At 44.4% G+C, this 4,758-nt stretch overlaps 1 pseudogene; it reads right to left on the minus strand.

Annotated features, from left to right (window-relative positions):
- Nucleotides 1–923: 923 nt before the first annotated feature.
- Nucleotides 924–1,041, minus strand: LOC126204869 (5S ribosomal RNA; annotated as a pseudogene).
- Nucleotides 1,042–4,758: the final 3,717 nt, after the last annotated feature.

Raw genomic sequence — 4,758 nt, forward strand, 5'->3', positions numbered from 1 at the left:
TGGAATAGAGAACGCTGACCAACGCTCCCCTACGGCCGTGTTACATCGGCTGCACCAGCGATAAATTGTGCCGGGTGTAGCCCTCGTCGGCTGTCAGGGGGCGTGTGTCGCAGGAGATGTTAGCAAGGGGCCGAGTGCTGGTGCAACACGGGCCACAGTGAATGAAACTGCTGCAGTCGGCTGACCCGGTCCCTCAGTGAGGCCTCCCGCCTGGAGTTGTGTAGCGACAGAAAACCATCAGTCCCTTCATCGACCTTCCTGATATTGCTTTTTAATTTTTGTTACAACTCCCACTTCTCTATTTTCTCATTTACACCAATTAGTTATTTCAGATGTTTCAAACGCCACAAAGTAAGATGTACTTGACTCTCAATCAAAAAAACACTGACTCGTGTTGAAAAAAATTTTACGGTGGTGCACTTCAATGCAACAACAGCAGTTACACAGGAAAAGACGACAGGTGAGGCAAATGCAAGGAATGGACACATGTGTCACAACCAACTTTTATTGTAAGGTTTGTATTGTCCATTTTGAGCTTTAAGGATTGAGATAATAGTTGTCAGTTCTAACAGTACGCGACGTTTAAGAATACAAAATATTTTGAAACGGTAAGGTCCAGACTAGCTGCAATAAGTTCAATATTCTTTACGACAGCTGTTTCGGCTTTATTGCCATTCTCAAGTAACTTGCGAATCCAACACTGGTGAGACTAAAAAACTCCTCCCGTACAGGCCATGAAGGCCCAACGGTACCGACTGCGGCCGTATCATCCTCAGCCCACAGGGGTCACTGGATGCAGATATGGAGGGCATGTGGTCAGCACACCGCTCTCCCGGCCGTATATCAGTTTCCGAGACCGGAGCCGCTACTTCTCAATCAAATAGCTCCTCAGTTCGCCTCACAAGGGCTGAGTGCACCCCGCTGGCCAACAGCGCTCGGCAGACTGGATGGTCACCCATCCTAGTGCTAGCCCAGCCCGACAGCGCTTAACTTCGGTGATCTGACGAGAACCGGTGTTACCACTGCGGCAAGGCCGTTGACTGGTGAGACTATCTACATACTTGGATGTGGTGGTTCTCCACTTGAATAATTATACATTACAATTACACATTAATAGCCGCCGCGGTGGTCTCGCGGTTCTAGGCGCGCAGTCTGGAACCGTGCGACTGCTACGGTCGCAGGTTCGAATCCTGCCTCGGGCATGGATATGTGTGATGTCCTTAGGTTAGTTAGGTTTAAGTAGTTCTAAGTTCTAGGGGACTAATGACCACAGCAATTGAGTCCCATAGTGCTCAGAGCTATTTGAACCATTTTTTTTTTTAATTACACATTAATACTTATGTCTAGTTTGATTTCACGTCCATATTGTAGCTATAGTAAACTGTCATTGTCTAATTCGTAGTTATCAATTAACATGTAGTAATTGTAACCTTACAGAATACGTTTTGATACTTTTCTGGTAGTTCCTTTATTTTAAAGTACGATTTGACATTAATTTGACAGCTTCACGGGCACATTTATAAAGTGTAGTTAGCTAAGCAAAGATAGCGTATTTCACTATATCGTTTCCGATTAGTTCTTAGTCGTCTCTATAAAGAATCCCACACATTTTTCTGTCTAATTACATGGCCGTTGCTCTTCAAACCCGTCTTCAGTAGGAGGAAATTGTAAGGGATATCTCAATATTATTTATTTATATATACATGCAAATCTAAGTGGAAACATCTAAACAGGAACCATTAAGGATACTCTTCACAACTGCCGTTGTAGAGTTCACAGTATATGAGTGACACGTAGTAATAACAATAATACGAGGGTCACTCCAAAAGAAATGCACATTTTTTTTTAATCCATCTTTTATTCTACATGTTTGAAAGTTTTACAGTGTGTAGATACATCCTTTAGGAACAATATTTTCATTTCTCCACATAATTTCCATACCTCTCAACTGCCTTACGCCATCTTAGAACCAGCGCCTGTATACCCGTACGGTAAAATTCTGGACAAACCTGTTGGCGCCACTGTTTGGCAGCGTGCACAAGGGAGTTATCATCGTCAAACCTTGTTCCACAAAGGGAGTGTTTCAGTTTCCCAAAGAGATGATAGTCACATGGAGCCAGGCGGGTGTTTCAGTGTTGTCCATCGGAGTTTTATGATCGCTTCCATGGTTTTTTGACTGACATGTGGCCGTGTATTGTCGTGCAACAGCAAAACATCCTGCTTTTGCCGATGTGGTCGAACACGACTCAGTCGAGCTTGAAGTTTCTTCAGTGTCGTCACATTTGCCTCAGAATATATGGTGGTTCCACTTGGCATGATGTCCACAAGCAAGAGTCCTTCGGAATCGAAAAACACTGTAGCCATAACTTTTCCAGCAGAAGGAGTGGTTTTGATTTTTTTTTCTTGGGTGAATTTGCATGATGCCTCTCCATTGATTGCCCCTTCGTCCCTGGGGAAAAATGATGGATCCATGTTTCATCACCTGTCACAATTCTTCCAAGAAATTCGTCTCCACCATTCTCGTACTGTTCCAAAAGTTCGCTGCATACCGTTTTTCTTGTTTCTTTGTGAGCCACTGTCAGCATCCTGGGAACCCACCTGGCACAAACCTTTCTTAACGCCAACACTTTCAGTATCCTGCAAACACTTCTTTCCCCTATTCCAACGTAGCGTGACAATTCATTCACTGTGATGCGTCTGTCAGTAGTCACCAGTTCGTTAACTCTCTGCACATTGTCTGGAGTGTGTGCATTACGAGGCCTGCCGCTGCGAGGACAATCCTCAATATTGCCGTGCCCGCTTCCATCACGTAACCTGCTTGCCCATTGACTAAATATACTGCGATCGACAGCAGCATCTCCATACACCTCTTTCAACCTCTTGTGGATGTTTCCTACAGTCTCGTTTTCACAGCACAGGAATTCAATGGCAGCACGTTGCTTCTGACGAACGTCAAGTGTAGCAGCCATCTTGAAGACATGCTATGACGGCGCCACTCACGGGAATAGGTTGAACTAAGTTTGAAAACAAACAGGAAGGCTGTATCTACACACTGTAAGACTTTCACACATGCAGAAATAGTGTGCATTACTTTTGGAGTGAGCCTCATAATAAAGATAGTATTATTAATAGCAATCAACATAAACATTTTAACATTTCTGGGCATATTAACATTATGTGAAGTACGTGTTTCACAATGTAAGTTGTCTGTCGAATGGAAGTAGTGAGATGGTAACGGAAAGGCGTGGCAGACATGCTGAAAGAACCATATGTAGAGGAGCAGCTAACTGGTCCGAGGAAAATACTGACTCTGTTTGGGTGTGTATGAGGATCAAACAGCTAACGTCATCAGTATCCTGTTCACTCTCCAGAACAGAAGCAGTTTACCCATTCTGTTTGTGTATGGCGTAAATTATGTGTACAAGTGTGAGGAAGTGTGCCTAGTGTTTGCGTAGCGCGTGCCTGAGGCGTAATATAGGAGCCGGCCCGGTATACACCTATCGGGATGTGGGAAACCGCATAAAAACCTCATCCAGGTTGGTCGGTCCACTGACGTCCGCCCAAGATCCTGAGAGAAAAGTCAACAGGCAAAACGTCAACAAATGACCATTAACGCCTTAATAGTTTCTACTGAAGAATTGGTCTCAAGACCATGACACGGCATAACCACCCAGTGGACTTTACTTTAAATGACAAAGATCACAGAAAACTTATATGTATACTAGTTCGATGTTGGAACCTAGGCCGATAGGAACTGGGGAGAGCTTTTGTCTTCAAATGAGTGCGAAGGTTTTGGACCAATGCAGGCTACTGGTTATTTTGTTCCACAGACGTGTGGCTTGCATGCAGAAGTAAATGGAGAAAGATTTAGAGTTTTGTATTGTTACAGCTAAGACGCTGGACGTTTCTTTCTCAAAGCCATCTCACAGCCACAATAAAATATTTTGATAAACACGAGGTACAAACAAAATCGTAATACAAAGCTAAGCAAGTTACTCATATCACTGTGAACCACAGTTCAAAACAAGGCACCAGTCACTAAATAATTTCAAGTCAACAGTTTCTATAAAAGCTGCAGAATCAAAGTTCAATCCTGTCTAATCCAAGACAGATGTCTAACTGTAGTCCACGCAGACGAGAGTGACCAAAAGGATTTTCTTCTTTTTCCTTTCTTTTTTTTTTTTTTATTCTCAATCAAGAACACAATGCTGTGGAATCAGTGTACGTTTTGAACGAAATCAAAACAAGTGTGGAAGATTTTAAATCACCCAGTAAGAAACAGAGATGATCGACTGACAAACTTGCAGCTCTCCGTGTCACCTGGCAACGAGCTAAGATCTTTTTACCATAAGTCGCACTCTTGTACGTTGTTGTTGCCACTCCTCTCGGTTTATCGAGAGTAAAGACGACGTTGCTGCCACCCCGGACAGGCCTTGTAATATTATTGGGCTTTCCGTCGTATGAAAGCTGTGAGTACCCTTGGAATGCCCGCCCGGTTGGCCGTGCGGTCTAACGCACGGGCGGTGGTCTCGCGGTTCTAGGCGCTCAGTCCGGAACCGTGCGACTGCTACGGTCGCAGGTTCGAATCCTGCCTCGGGCATGGATGTGTGTGATGTCCTTAGGTTCGTTAGGTTTAAGTAGTTCTAAGTTCTAGGGGACCACAGCAGTTGAGTCCCAGTGCTCAGAGCCATATGAACCATTTTTGATCTAACGCACGGCTTTCAGGAGTGGGAAGGCGCGCCTGGTCCCCGGCACGAA

This window comes from Schistocerca nitens, chromosome 9, assembly GCF_023898315.1.
Source record: "Schistocerca nitens isolate TAMUIC-IGC-003100 chromosome 9, iqSchNite1.1, whole genome shotgun sequence".
Classification (NCBI taxonomy): domain Eukaryota; kingdom Metazoa; phylum Arthropoda; class Insecta; order Orthoptera; family Acrididae; genus Schistocerca; species Schistocerca nitens.